This window comes from Gopherus evgoodei, chromosome 8 (assembly GCF_007399415.2).
Source record: "Gopherus evgoodei ecotype Sinaloan lineage chromosome 8, rGopEvg1_v1.p, whole genome shotgun sequence".
NCBI lineage: Eukaryota > Metazoa > Chordata > Testudines > Testudinidae > Gopherus > Gopherus evgoodei.
In genome coordinates, this window is record NC_044329.1 from 48,327,074 (window position 1) to 48,342,454 (window position 15,381).

At 45.8% G+C, this 15,381-nt stretch overlaps 1 protein-coding gene across 2 annotated transcripts in view; it reads right to left on the reverse strand.

Annotated features, from left to right (window-relative positions):
- LOC115656629 (dimethylaniline monooxygenase [N-oxide-forming] 3-like) overlaps positions 1 to 15,381 on the reverse strand; it is a 64,721-nt gene that overhangs the window by 20,554 nt on the left and 28,786 nt on the right. The window lies entirely within an intron of this gene.

Genomic DNA, 15,381 nt, shown 5'->3' on the forward strand with positions numbered 1-15,381 from the left:
TGTCCTGTCAGCTACTGGTTCTTCCCAGAATGGTGGAGTCTCAATACCTCGGTTAGTTCTTGCCATGTTGTCAATACAAAGTGTTGTTAGGAGTGTGCTACTCCTCATTTCAGCCCTAGAGAGGGATTGTTGGGACACCAGTGATGATTCTAGTCCTTGTTTGCACACAGCACAAACCCCACTAGCAGCGAAACGGGTGTATATTCACCTGTCAGCCTGTGCTAAAGAAAGCTGAGGTATCTAGTGAAACCCTATTTGTACACTCTTCAGGATGTCTGGCTCATCCAGATTTTCCACATGCCTTCCTTTGACTCCGAATGTGCAGGCACTTCCTTCTGACCAGCCACAAGCTAGGCACAGAGTCCCTTCGCCAGTGAGTGCTAGACCTAAACAAACCCATAAGTCATTGCCTAGCCCTAGATCCGTGGGATACACGTCTCCCTGCAGTAGATCTGTGTGTCAGAGATTGCACAATGCTGGAGCTGCATGAATAATCCATGGCAAGTAACTTGTTGTGTGCAGCTGGTTAGTAGCAGTGGACAAGAAGAAGTTGTGTTGGTTATTCAAAAACTAGGACTGACCTCGCATATTTTTGAGGGCTACTGACTGGCCCTTCATCTGTTCATATGGATACAAACACAGAGCATCCACCACATGATGTAACTGGCACATTCAGCCTCATTCGCTGTTCACAAGTAGTCTGGACCAGTTTGTCATTTTTTTGAAGTGGCTATTTGTTGGAAATTATTTGCATAATCACATCTGTAAAGGAGAACTTTGGAGCAGAGAGTGGCTGCTGAGGATCTGAAGGATGGGAGTGAATGAGAGCTGAAGGACAATCGTACACAGGGGCCAGTTAGGAAGATCAATGCGACTTCATCCAGGAGAGCCGAGAACCAGCGTAGTGCCTGGTGGGACAGAGAGTTCAATGGACAAGGGGAGAAAAATCATTTGGTGTGATCAGGGACCACGGGTCCCAAACCCTGGTCCACAGGGCTCTGAGGTAGGCAATCAGAACTTTTTGGCTCCTAGAGACCTGGTAACAGTTGCCAGAATGAGAAGCTCAACCCTGACAGAGGACTCTACTCCTGGGCTCTCATTGGTGGAACTCCAGGAGTCCGGATTGTTCACTTCTCCTATTGAAACCAAGCAGAGGAGCAGGAAATTGTCTGTGCAATTGGGTTTCTCCTGCTCAGGGCTGCATCCACTGTGCTACCTGCCCCTACTGGGTCAGCCTGCCCATGTCCCAGTCATGACAGCTATGGAAAAGAGGGCAGAGTAAAGCACATGGATGCATGTTGCCCAGATAGCCTATTATATATTTGTATTACAGCAATACCTGGAGCTTCAGAAGAGTTTGGGATTCAGTTGTGCTAGGCATTGTACATATATAGTGGGTATATCTACACTGTGTGTGTCTTTCAGTGGTGTGTAATGTACATACATGCATAGCCCCCAGCAGGAAAAGCCTCCGGCAGCAGAGATGGAGCCTTTCCCTGCTGCCTTCCTCTGCCAGACACTTGTAGCTACATACTATAACATGGATGCAACCTGCTTTCATCACGGTGCATAGCTACACGTACTTTACACGCCACCATCAGTGGTGCATAGTGAAGACGTGGCCACAGTTAGGCAGTCCCTATCCCAAATAGCTTACAGTCTTAGACTGGACAAAGGGCGTGGGGAGAAACTGAGTGGCAGAGAAGCAAAGTGATTTGCCCAGGGTCACATAGCTAGGCAGTGGCAGAGATGGGAATGTTGTTTAACGCCACAGTTTGAAGTGCTGCTACATAACAGCATTCCCACAGTATTCTTGCTGGCAACTTAAAGAAGTATGGGCTGGAAGAATGGACTATAAGGTGAATAGAAAGCTGGTTAGATCGTCGGGCTCAACGGGTGGTGATCAATGGCTCCATGTCTAGTTGATGGCTGGTATCAAATGTAGTGCCTCAAGGGTTGGTCCTGGGGCTGGTTTTTCTCAATATCTTCATTAATGACCTGGAGGATGGTGTGGACTGCACCCTCAGCAAGTTTGCAGATGACACTAAACTGGGAGGAGTGGTAGATACACTGGAGGGTAGGGATAGGATACAGAGGGACCTAAACAAATTAGAGGATTGGGCCAAAAGAAATCTGATGAGGTTCAACAATCTGTTGCAAGGGACAGTTTGGCAGTTTGACTGTGTGCTTGATTGTTTGATTGTTTGAGTGAAAAGTTTTAAATTGGGAGTGCTTTGTTCAGATGGGTCTTGAGCGGGTCTAACTGTTCTTAAATGGCAGTCAGCAGTGAACCAGCTGAGCAGTGAACAGAGGAGGCTAACAGAGGGAGTTTCCCTGGGCTCTGTCCGAGAGAAGTTACGCTAAGTGCTGCATTAGGGGAGCTGTGTTGGTGAGTAGCAGAGCGTCTGTTACAGGTAGGGTGACCAGACAGCAAATGTGAAAAATTGGGACAGGGGGTGGGGGGTAATAGGAGCCTATATAATAAAAAGACCCAAAAATCGGGACTGTCCCTATAAAATCGGGACATCTGGTCACCCTAGTTGCAGGGAACAGTTTGGCAGTTTGACTGTGTGCTTGATTGTTTGTTTGAAAAGTGTGAATTGGGAGTGCTTTGTTCCAGGTGGGCCTTCAGTGGGCCTGACTGTTCTAAAAAGGCAGTCAGCAGTGAACCAGCTGAGCTGTGAACAGTGGAAGCTAACAGAAGGAGTTTGCCTGGGAGTTTGCCTGGGCCACTGAGGATTTCATATCACCAGCTTCTGTGAATTGCTGCAACAGCTGAGGAAGCTCTTAGAAGGAAGAAAATATGGAAGGTGAGCATTCAGCTGTTGTAACCTGCACAGGCTGTGCCATGTTTGTCTTTCTTCCACAGGACAGAAGTGACCTTGTCTGCATAAAGTGCAAGCTGTTCTCCATACTGGAAGAGAAGGTTCGAGGTATGGAGCAACAAGTATCAACCTTGTGCTGCATAAGAGAAAATAAAGATTTCCTGGACAGACGTCAGGATATGCTTCTATGGGCACAACATCCTGAAGAATCAGAGCAGACTGTGCAGAGGGGAGAGAGGGACGGTGAAGAAATTTGTCAGCATGTGACCTCCAGAAGAAAAAGGAGCATCCATGTACCAGCAATGGAGATACAGATGAGCAACCGTTTTCATGTTCTTTCCACAGGTACTAATGTGGAGAGTGGACCAGATGGTACATCAGAGAGAAGGGAGCAGGAGACTCCACCTATTGGAAGGCACGAGATGCAATGTCCTAGGGATGGTGGTTCCAAGACCACCGCTTCCAAGAGAAAGAGGAGGGTGGTGGTAGTTGGGGGCTCCCTCCTCAGGAGGACTGAGTCATCTATCTGCCGCCCCGACCAAGAAAACTGAGAGGTCTGCTGCTTGCCAGGAGCTAGGATTCACGATGTGATGGAGAGACTGCTGAGACTCATCAAGCCCTCAGATTGCTACCGCTTCCTGCTTCTCCATGTGGGCACCAATGATACTGCAAAGAATGACCTTGAGCGGATCACTGCAGACTACGTGGCTCTGGGAAGAAGGATAAAGGAGTTTGAGGCGCAAGTGATGTTCTCTTTGATCCTCCCTGTGCAGAGAAAAGGCCTGGGAAGGGATCGTCAAATTGTGGAAGTCAACGAATGGCTATGCAGGTGGTGTTGGAGAGAAGGTTTTGGATTCTTCGACCATGGGATGGTGTTCCAAGAAGGAGGAGTACTAGGTAGAGAAGGGCTCCACCTAACAAAGAGAGGGAAGAACATCTTTGCAAGCCGGCTGGCTAACCTAGTGAGAAGGGCTTTAAATTAGGTTCACCAGGGGAAAGAGACCAAAGCCCTGAAGTAAGTGGGAAAATGGGATACCGGGAGGAAGCACGAGCAGGAGAGTGCAAGAGGGGAGGACTCCTGTCTCAGACTGAGAAAGCGGGACAATCAGCGAGTTATCTTAAGTGCCTATACGCAAATGCAAGAAGCATGGGAAACAAGCAGGGAGAACTGGAAGTCCTGGCACAATCAAGGAACTTTGATGTGATTGGAATAACAGACTTGGTGGGATAACTCACATGACTGGAGTACTGTCATGGAGGGATATAAACTGTTCAGGAAGGACAGGCAGGGCAGAAAAAGTGGGGGAGTTGCATTGTATGTAAGAGAGCAGTATGACTGCTCAGAGATCTGGTATGAAACTGCAGAAAAACCTGAGAGTCTCTGGATTAAGTTTAGAAGTGTGAGCAACAAGGGTGATGTCGTGATGGGAGTCTGCTATACACCACCAGACCAGGAGGATGAGGTGGACGAGGCTTTCTTCTGGCAACTAGCAGAAGTTACTAGATCACAGGCCCTGGTTCTCATGGGAGACTTTAATCACCCTGATATCTGCTGGGAGAGCAATACAGCGATGCACAGACAATCCAGGAAGTTTTTGGAAAGTGTAGGGGACAATTTCCTGGTCCAAGTGCTGGAGGAACCAACTAGGGGCAGAGCTCTTCTTGACCTGCTGCTCACAAACTGAGAAGAGTTAGTAGGGGAAGCAAAAGTGGATGGGAACCTGGGAGGCAGTGACCATGAGATGGTTGAGGTCAGGATCCTGACACAAGGAAGAAAGTAGAGCAGCAGAATACAGATCCTGGAGTTCATAAAAGCAGACTTTGACACCCTCAAGGAACTGATGGGCAGGATCCCCTGGGAAAATAATATGAGGGGGAATGAAGTCCAGGAGAGCTGGCTGTATTTTAAAGAATCCTTATTGAGCTTGCAGGAAAAAACCATCCCGATGCATAGAAAAATAGTAAATATGGCAGGCGACTAGCTTGGCTTAACAGTGAAATCCTTGCTGATCTTAAACGGGAAAAAGAAGCTTACAAGAAATGGAAGATTGGACAAATGAGCAGGGGGGAGTATAAAATTATTGCTCAGGCATGCAGGAGTGAAATCAGGAAGGCCAAATCACACGTGAAGTTGCAGCTAGCAAGAGATGTTAAAAGTAACAAGAAGGGTTTCTTCAGGTATGTTAACAACAGGAAGAAAGTCAAGGAAAGTGTGGGCCCCTTACTGAATGAGGGAGGCAACCTAATGACAGAGGATTTGGAAAAAGCTAATGTAGTCAATGCTTTTTTTGCCTCTGTCTTCACAAGCAAGGTCAGCTCCCAGACTACTGCACTGGGCAGCACAGTATGGGGAGGAGGTGAGCAGCCCTCTGTGGAGAAAGAAGTGGTTCAGGACTATTTAGAAAAACTGGACGAGCACAAGTCCATGGGGCCGGATGCGCTGCATCCGGGGGTGCTAAAAGAGTTGGCGGATGTGATTGCAGAGCCATTGGCCATTATCTTTGAAAACTCATGGCGAATGGGGGAGGTCCCGGATGGCTGGAAAAAGGCTAATGTAGTGCCCATCTTTAAAAAAGGTAAGAAGGAAGATCCGAGAAACTACAGACCAGTCAGCCTCACCTCAGTCCCAGGGAAAAATCATGGAGCAGGTCCTCAAGGAAACAATTCTGAAGAACTTAGAGGAGAGGAAGGTGATCAGGAACAGTCAGCATGGATTAGTCATGCCTGACTAACCTAATTGCCTTCTATGAGGAGATAACTGGGTCTGTGGCTGAGGGGAAAGCAGTGGATGTGTTATCCCTTGACTTTAGCAAAGCTTTTGATACGGTCTCCCACGGTATTCTTGCTATTAAAGATCTGGAGGATGGCGTGGACTGCATTCTCAGTGCAGATGACACTTAACTGGGAGGAGTGGTAGATATGCTGGAGGGTAGGGATAGGATACAGAGGGACCTAGACAAATTAGAGGATGGGGCCAAAAGAAATCTGATGAGATTCAACAAGGACAAGTGCAGAGTCCTGCACTTAGGACGGAAGAATTCCATTCACTGTTACAGACTAGAGACCGAATGGCTAGGAAACAGTTCTGCAGAAAAGGACCTAGGGTTTACAGTGGACGAGAAGCTGGATACGAGTCAACAGTGTGCCCTTGTTGCCAAGAAGGCTAATGGCATTTTGGGCTGTATAAGTAGGGGCATTGCCAGCTGATCGAGGAACGTGATCATTCCTCTCTATTCGACATTGATGAGGCCTCATCTGGAGTACTGTGTCCAGTTTTGGGCCCCACACTACAAGAAGGATGTGGAAAAATTGGAAAGAATCCAGCGGAGGGCAACAAAAATGACTAGGGGGCTGGAGCACATGTCTTATGAGGAGAGACTGAGGGAACTGGGATTGTTTAGTCTGCAGAAGAGAAGAATGAGTGGGGATTTGATAGCTGCTTTCAACTACCTGAAAGGGGGTTCCAAAGAGGATGGATCTAGACTGTTCTCAGTGGTACCTGATGACAGAAGGAGGAGTAATGGTCTCAAGTTGCAGCGGGGGAGGTTTAGGTTGGATATTAGGAAAAACTTTTTCACTCGGAGAGTGGTGAAGCACTGGAATGGGTTACCTAAAGAGGTGGTGGAATCTTCTTCCTTAGAGGTTTTAAGGTTAGGCTTGACATAGCTCTGGCTGGGATGACTTAGTTGGGAATTGGTCTTGCTTTGAACAGGGGGATGGACTAGATGACCTCCTGAGGTCCCTTCCAATCCTGATATTCTATGATTCTACGAAGGACAAGTGCACTGCTACAGACTAGGGACCGAGTGGTTAGGCAGCAGTTCTGCACAAAAGGACCTAAGGGTTACAGTGGATGAGAAGCTGGATATGAGTCAACAGTGTGCCCTCATTGCCAAGAAGGCTAACGGCATTTGGACTGTATAAGTAGGGGCTTTGTCAGCAGATCGAGGGATGTGATCATTCCCCTCTATTTGACATTGGTGAGGCCTCATCTGGAGTACTGTGGAAAAATTGGAAAAAGTCCAGAGGAGGGCAACAAAAATGATTAGGGGGCTGGAACACATGACTTATGAGGAGAGGCTGAGGGAACTGGGATTGTTTAGTCTGCAGAAGAGAAGAATGAGGTTCAAAGAGGATGGATCCAGACTGTTCTCAGTGGTACCTGATGACAGAAGAAGGAGTAATGGTCTCAAGTTGCAGCGGGGGAGGTTTAGGTTGGATATTAGGAAAAACTTTTTCACTTGGAGAGCGGTGAAGCACTGGAATGGGTTACCTAGGGAGGTGGTGGAATCTCCTTCCTTAGAGGTTTTTAAGGTCAGGCTTGACAAAGCCCTGGTTGGGATGATTTAGTTGGGGATTGATCCTGCTTTGAGCAGGAGTTTGGACTAGATGACCTCCTGAGGTCCCTTCTAACCCTGATATTCTATGATAACCTTCACTCCTCTCCACCTTGGAATATAAAGGTGCAGTTTCCAAAAGGGTGTAATCTTGGATTATGAAAAATGAGTGGTGCATCTAACTAAATGTGTCTACTGGTTTTGGATTCTGGCCACAAGTTGGCAGCACAGAGCGAAACAGTTACTGACAACTGGTTCCATGTGGGACATGGACTAGCTGACTTCTGGTTGGCACTTCCTGCCCCACATTTCTATGACGGAGTCTGGCCCACAGTGTCAAACACCACATACACGAAAGAAGAATCAAACACAACCAGAAAAGGGGGACTAAGGAGCTGCAGTGGGAAATCATACCCAAGAGAAGGATGTGGCAGTCAGAATGAAAAACAGATTGATTAGGCCCCATTTTATAGACCATTTTAAATTCCATAGACTAATGAAACAATTCAATTAGTTTAACTAGCATGTTTACAATTGAATTGAAAGGTTTTTAATCCTTTTAACTGAGTTCATTAGCTTATTCAGGTTGAAGCAAATAAAGGAGGTCTTTGCAATCGGTTGATTACAGAGATTCAGACATTTGGTTTTGTCACGATTTTCAGCATGAGTTCGTTGTCTAATTTCTTCTGTCCTACTAGGAAGGGATCAATATTATTCTATGTGGGCAGAAGGATAACTCCAAAAAGTTGGGGCATCGCTGCTTGTCATCTGGCCTTTGGATCTAGCTTCACTGTTAATGTGGAACAACATGGGTTTCTTGACCATCTATTCACTTACTTCCCTAACAGTAGAGGACCCAGCCAAGACTGGGTGCCCATTGTGTTAGGTGCTGTACAAACCCACAGTGAGAGACAGCATCTGCCCCAAAGTGCTTCCAGTCTCTGCAGGTAAGAAAGACTCCCAGGTCACAGCTCTATCTGCTAAAGTGCTACTTTCAAGAAGATTCTTCTTTTGACTGTTTTTTGATGAAAAAGCAATTTCAAACAAAAATAGTTGGGTATGCAAATTTTGCCACTAAAAAAGGGGGTAGGGTGAGGAGAAGGTTGTGGGGGGAGGAGAGAGATGGGAGGGAAGAACTGAAATCCCCTAAACCAAACTTTTTTGACCAATCATACAAAATATGAGGCCAGCTAGAAAACGTGGTGGCACAGGGCCAGAAACACAGGTCAATGGGACGGCCTCCCTACTACTCCATTCCACAATGCTACTCTGTAGCTAGGACAGTGACCTTAGCAAGGTCAGTTACCTTGGCTAGTCAGCAAAGAGGACATTGACATACAGGTTCGTGGCCCCCTCAACTCCAGCACGAGTCATGCCCGTAGTGCTCATGATGTTAATATTTGATGTGGAGTGGAGTTAGAGAATGGTTGCAACAGTGCTACAAAATGCTACGCCAGCATTGCTGCAGTATGCAAGTTGCACAAGTTGTAGCTGCCTCTGCTTTCATTGGGATAATGTGGTATCCGGGCCCAAATTTTAATTGAGCTAATACTAGAGCTGTGGAAAGTGGGTCTTTCTGCAAGTGTGTTATGTTGTACAGATAGACAGGGGAGGGTTTGTTTTTTTGGTGACAGTGTTCTTGAAGTCTGGTGCGAATATGACAGCCTCCATCTTGACCAACACAGCAGGGATTGAAATAGGGACCTAGAGATCTGGACGCATGCATTGCTACAGCTGACACTAAAGCTCCCTTGCTAGGACTGTAAGACTCATCCTTTTTGAATCAGGCGCAGAGGGGAACCTGAAGCACTTACTGGCGGGGTACACTAATACCCCCTCAGGCATTTTTCTGTTTGCCAAACTCAAGACACATCAAGGGCTTCTGATTAGAAGAGTTCAATAGGAATTTCCTGCAACAAAGAATACTATAACTAGAACCACCACTAGAGGCCAGTTGTCATAAACAGATAGCTAAGGGTTAATGTCTCTTTCACCTGAAGCACCTGACCAGAGGACCAATCAGGAAACCGGATTTTTTCAACTTTGGGTGGAGGGAATTTTGTGTCTGAGGTTTTGTTTTCTGTCTGCCTGCTTTCTCTGAGCTTTGGAGAAGTAGTTTCTGCTTTCTAATCTTCTGTTTCTAAGTGTAAGGACAAAGAGATCAGATAGTAAGTTATATGGTTTCTTTTCTTTGGTATTTGCATGAATATAAGTGCTGGAGTGCTTTGATTTGTATTCTTTTTGAATAAGGCTGTTTATTCATATTTCTTCTAAGCAATTAACCCTGTATTTGTCACCTTAATACAGAGAGACCATTTGTATGTATTTTTCTTTCTTTTTTATATAAAGCTTTCTTTTTAAAACCTGTTAAAGTTTTCTTTACTGAGAAATTTCAGGGAAATTGAGTCTGTACTCACCAGGGAATTGGTGGGAGGAAGAAATCAGGGGGAGATCTGTGTGTGTTGGATTTGCTAGCCTGATTTTGCATTCCCTCTGGGTGAAGAGGAAAGTGCTTTTGTTTCCAGGACTGGGAACGGAGAGGGGGAGTCACTCTGTTTGGATTCACAGAGCTTGTGTCTGTGTATCTCTCCAGGAGCATCTGGAGGGGGGAAGGGAAAAAGGATTATTTCCCTTTGTTGTGAGACTCAAGGGATTTGGGTCTTGGGGTCCCCAGGGAAGGTTTTTCAGGGGGACCAGAGTGCCCCAAAACACTCTAATTTTTTGGGTGGTGGCAGCAAGTACCAGGTCCAAGCTGGTAACTAAGCTTGGAGGTTTTCATGCTAGCCCCCATATTTTGGGCGCTAAGGTCCAAATCTGGGACTAAAGTTATGACACCAGTCAAAACACTGGGGGACAGGGGGGACTTGCCATTCACTTCAACAGTCACAGCAATATGCCCTGGGAACATATTACTGAATGGATTCCCAAGAGTGTCCCTCACATCTTCCTTCAGGATAGCTGTAGCAATGTCATAGGGCGAGTCCTACCTAGAGCTCCCTCCTTCAGCATGTCAGGGCACAACCAGTGAACCCACCTCAGTTTCCCTCCTTCAGAGGCTTCAAAAACTTTACTTCTGGCTCTCTGGCTGGCTTGAGGCTGGTGGGGAAGGATAGCTCAGTGGTTTGATCATGGGCCTGCTAAACCCAGGGTTGTGAGCCCAATCCTTGGGGAGAGGGGCCATTTAGGGACTTGGGGATTGGTCCTGCTTTGAGCAGGGGGTTGGACTAGATGATATCTTGAGGTCCCTTCCAATCGTAATAATCTATGATTCTAAAAAGTTGTGCAAAACAGTCCATAACAAAAGTTCTAAACATACAGTCAATTTCTCACCCCAGTGCAAGCACTCATTAAAACTCAAGACATCTTGTCCCAAAAGGCCCCACACACCAGCCCCTTAACAGTGCCCAGACTCTGTGAGACCTATTGCATTAATTTAGCTGGAATATCTGGGCCAAAGCTGTTAGCATAACCAACTTACTGTCCAACAGTAAACAATGTTACACAAGGCCCAAGTTTTGGTATATGGAGACCTCAGCCTGCTTAGCGCCATGGCAAAGGCACCATTAAAAATCTTTTAACCTTGTATTACAGATACAGAAAAGACAGAAAACTAGTTGTTAAAGCTTTTGAAATGTAGAGTATTAAATAAGGCTTGCATTTTAACAGCCTGCCTTGTTCCCTGTCCAGGGATGGCATGATATCCTTTCCCTTCAGCTGGCGACAGTTTGTAGAAGGAAAACCCCACTTGTTTAACAGTCTCTTGGACCATATTACAGATAATGACCATCTTTTTTAAGGAAAAGAAGAAATTAGTTAAGATGGACTGAAGCCGTTGTCATTAAAGTCCAATCCTGTTTCCTAGAAGACAAATGCACACAAAGGGGAGAGGAAAGAACAGAAAATGCAACTTCTGTCTCTGTTGTTGACTCCTTGCACCCTCACTGCATTAGGGCTGTTTGTGGTATTGCTTTTAGCTGCCCCTTTCTGGTCACAGACTCACCAGCAGTGTTGCAAAATGTATAGTCTTGGCCGGCTAAGCCAGACTCGTATCAGAGAAAAGGAAAAAAGGAAGGGGGGTGGGGAGGGGAAATAAGAAAGGGATAGAAAAAGACACATAGGGTGGGGTGAGGATAAAGTGTCACATGCCAATGATGGTAGGGATTTAGCTGAACCTGGTAGGGGTAGAAATGTCATCTGAGTCCCTCTCTCTGGCCTGGCCTGGTCAGGACATTTCTCAGAATTAGGATGAAGAAGACCTGAGTTCCCCCGATGAGATGGTGAGGGTGGCAGCCATGATGATGAAACTCACTCCCATGGTCAATTTTTCTCCCAAAGTCTCTTTCTTTAAGGTCCCCAAAGGGATTGATGGGTGGAATTGTCCATCCTTTCATTATTTTGTCCATTAATTAGGCCTGACTTCTGATATGCCAAATTTAGTCCATCAGTGTCCCATTCTTGTTCATCAGGCATAATTTTAACACAGCCCTCGAGTTATATCAGTTGGCCTTTTAGGTTGGACTAATTCATTTTGTTTGCCTCCCTTTTGCATATTTTCCTATTGTCACATGACTAACACACATAGCGGTTCGAGCTGGAGTCAGGCCCAGTGATTAGAGCTGTAGTTGCTTGCCAGAAATAGGAGCCCAGGGCCAAAGTCTGAAGTCAGAAATCAGAGCCCAGAGTCAGGACAGCTAACCTAGAGCAGGGACAGGCAACCTTTCAGAAGTGGTGTGCCAACTCTTCATTTATTCACTCTAATTTAAGGTTTTGTGTGCCAGTAATACATTCTAATGTTTTTAGAAGGTCTTTTTCTATGTCTTTAATATACAACTAACCTATTGTTGTATTTAAAGTAAATAAGGTTTTAAAAATGTTGAAGAAGCTTCATTTAAAATTAAATTAAAATGCAGAGTCCCCTGGACCGGTGGCCAGGACGCAGGCAGTGTGAGTGCCACTAAAAATTGGCTTGTGTGCTGCCTTCGGCACACGTGCCATAGGTTGCCTATCCCTGACCTAGAGTAAAGCAAGGTAGGAGCAGAGCTGGATCCAAGGCTAGAACAAGGCTTAGGACAAGCAGGCAGAGGAGCTATCACAGCCATGGGTGAATGATTTGAGCACCCACTGAAGTACTGCTGCTGCTGGGGTTAAGAGCCCGTGCTGACTCTTCCCATCAAGCAGGCAGCCTCCTACAGGCTGGCTGTGCTCATGAGGTTGCCCAGAGACTGGCTTTGCTGTAGGCCCTGCTCCCTGACAACATTGGCTTGTATAGGTTATTGGGAACTTCATAAGCCTTTATACCCTTTCCCATAACTGAGCTGACAATTAGTGTAAATTTGCAGGCCCAGTTATTACAAAGGGCCTCCTCTGTCCCTGGGCAGGCACCCTGAGTGGGGTGCAATGCTGCTTTTCCCACAGAAACCACCACAGCCTCGCTGCTGGGAGCATCCCTCTCTCCCCTGGCCCTATCCCTTGGGTCCAGCTCTCTGGTCCTGGAGAGCTCAGTGGGTAAGCCCTCCACTGCTCTCCAGCCCTTGCCTCTGGCTTTCCCACTTCCAGCCAGCAGGCAACTCCCTCCGCTGCTCCCTGAGCTACAACCCTCCTCGGCCCCAGCTCGCGGACGCCAGCCAGCAAATCCCTCTTGTTACTGTCCTGCCTTCAGCCTCCCAGATGCAGGTCCCAAACATGCTATCGCTGGCAGCTATTCGCTCTGACTAGCCCAGGCATCCTTCCCAGTTTACTGGCCAAATTGGAAGGTACTGATAAGACCCAGGAACACAGGCCCTGCTCCCTCTTGAAGGGCCAGTGTCACCCTCTGACCAGCAGGTACAGCGCTGATTTTACTAGAGTGGAAGCAATGGATTTGTACTCCAGTGGATGCAGTCCCAGTGTGAACACAGCCAGAGAACCAGCATGAGAGAGAGTCTATGTGGTGCCAAAGTCAAGTAAACTAAACAGGTGAAAATAAAAGCTGAAGCCCAGCATCGGTCTGGATGATGCAGCTGCCATGGAGGAGCTAATGCTTCCACTCCGAGGTTTTTGCAGGAAACAGCAACTCAGGCCACAACTCAGGCAAAATCTTGTTTTGCTCCCTAAGCAAGATGTTGCATTAGAACCCTTTTGTGCACGGCTGCTGGTTCCTTTGTTTAACAACAGATAAGCCATGGTCAAGGTTCTGCATGTCTTGCATTCCTCCGCTCTTCCCCTTAGACACCCACCCACCCATCCAATCGCTGGCTTCTCTCACTAGGAGATTCAGCACTTGGAGTCAAATACTCCTCTTCTGCCTCTAAGAAGCAAATTAAATAGCTTAAGGAAGACAGATAGTAACAGAGAAAATTACAAATGAAAGAAGGAATATCCCTGAAAACTCACAGAGCCAGAGAGTTCCCCAAGCTACTAACTAAAGAACATAAGAAAGAATGGCCATGCTGGGTCAGACCAATGGTCCATCTAGCCCAGTATCCTGTCTGCCAACAGTGGCCAATACCAGATGCTTCCAAAGGAATGAAGAGAACAGGGCAATTATCAAGAGACCCACTCCCTGTTGTCCAGTCCCAGCATCTGGCACTCAGAGACTTAGATATGCCCAGAGCATGGGGTTGCATACAAAGGTAAGTATACATCATAATGACACAATTTGGGGTTCAAAATTTCAGCTACAGTTTTAGGGGACTGGGTTTTGTTAGTTAAAGATTCGATTCTTTTGTTAATAAGAGGTCAGATAACCAGGCTTAATCCACTGATTAATCAAATATTATTAGTGAAAGCATAATCAGCAGGATACAGAAAGGCAAATATATCACCAATCCAGGAAAGCAGTTCTGCAGCACAATTTCAACTATCTTTCAGAAGTTCACTTCTTTATATATCAGGCTTATTTACGAAAAAAAAAGAAAAAGAAAATTCCATTCTTATGGTCTGTTAGCCTGTAGAGTTCCTTTCATGACATCTCCATTTACATAACTGATAAGCTAATATCTGCCTACAAGTAATTAGCTCATAAATTACAGAAAACATCTGCAGTAACAAGAATCCCCTTTCTTGGTTTCATGGACACCCTTTCTAAAGGTCAATGGATAAGAGCAAGAGATAACACACAATCTATTATTTGACAACACACTAAGATTCCCTGGGTGCAAAGGATTATAGATGCAAAGCATTATGGAACTTTGGTTCATCCACAGAGGATCATGGGAGTCTGGTCCATTTGGTCCCCCCACCCCACTGTTGCTGACTTGATTAAATGCCTGGCAGCACTAAACTACTTGGTTAGGTGTTTATAAGAGGCTACAGTTAACACATTCATGTGGGATTTATATTGTTTTACCAAAATACATAAGCAATAATACCAAATTAATACAAATAAATCTAACACTATTTGTAAAACAATTACGGCTTTAAAAGTAACTTTATCCAGGTATTGGAGATAAGGTGTTCAAAATCACTGTCATGATTAAATCTTTTAAAGCACCTTCTATTTATGCATGTCATTGCTGATTTGAATAAGATGGGTATCTTCTCGACGTAGTAATGATTTGTTCTGGCAATCATTTCTCTACCTGCCATTATTTCAAAAGGGGTGGGGTTTGCTGCACTAGCAGGAGTAGCCCTTTTTGGCACATGGCCTAACAGAATTAAGATGTCCCAATTTTTTCCCATTCATAGAGACAGCATCAGTTGAAGGGTTCTGTCCATCCTCTCCACCTGCCCTGAGGACTGAAGCCAGCAAGGAATGTGGAACTTTTGTTTTACTCCTAGTGCCAGCAAACAGTTTTGTAAGATTTTTCCCGTAAAATGAATTCCTTGATCTGATTCCCATTAGGCTAGGAAGCCCCAACAGGAGAATGCCTGCTCTGCCAACACACGAGCCATTGCTAAACCCATGTTGGCCAACACTGGGAAAGCCTTTGTCCATTTCAAGGGTGGGTCTACTATCACCAACCGATAGTCATTTCTATTTTTTACTTGTAGGTAGTGGTCCCACAAAGTCAATCTGCAAAGTGGATCATAGTCCTGCATTTCATGGAGGTCTGAAATGGGTGTTATTCTTACTTGTGGGATTATTTTGCACTCAAGTTAAGCAATTGTCCCAATTCTGTTTCACATCATCCCTCATACCTAGCCACCAACCTAAAATCTCCTGGCTTTGCATGATTTTATCAGTTCCTTGATGCCATCCTGAGGACACATCATGTATCAAATAAATCAAAATCTTTCCC